Below are 409 nucleotides of genomic sequence, written 5' to 3' on the forward strand. Positions count from 1 at the left end.
TGGTGATACTCCTGTAATCACATACGGACCCCTCCATCGGGATTTAAGTTTTCCTGGAAACAATCTGAGCCTAGAGTTGAAGAGCAGAAGTTTTTGTCCTGGCTCAAAGACTCTGGATGACAACTTCTTGTCATGCCACTTTTTTGCCTTTTCCTTATAAATTTTTGCATTTTCAAAGGCACTGAGTCTGAATTCCTCTAGCTTATTTAGCTGGAGCAATCTTTTTTCACCAGCTAACTTAGCATCCAGGTTTAGGAACCTGGTTGCCTAGTAGGCTTTATGTTCCAGTTCCACGGGCAGATGACAGGCCTTGCCATACACAAGTTGGTATGGAGAGGTTCCTATAGGAGTCTTGAATGTTGTTCTATATGCCCACAGAGCATCATCCAAGCTTTTTGCCCAATCCTTT

This window comes from Arachis duranensis, chromosome 3, assembly GCF_000817695.3.
Source record: "Arachis duranensis cultivar V14167 chromosome 3, aradu.V14167.gnm2.J7QH, whole genome shotgun sequence".
NCBI lineage: Eukaryota > Viridiplantae > Streptophyta > Magnoliopsida > Fabales > Fabaceae > Arachis > Arachis duranensis.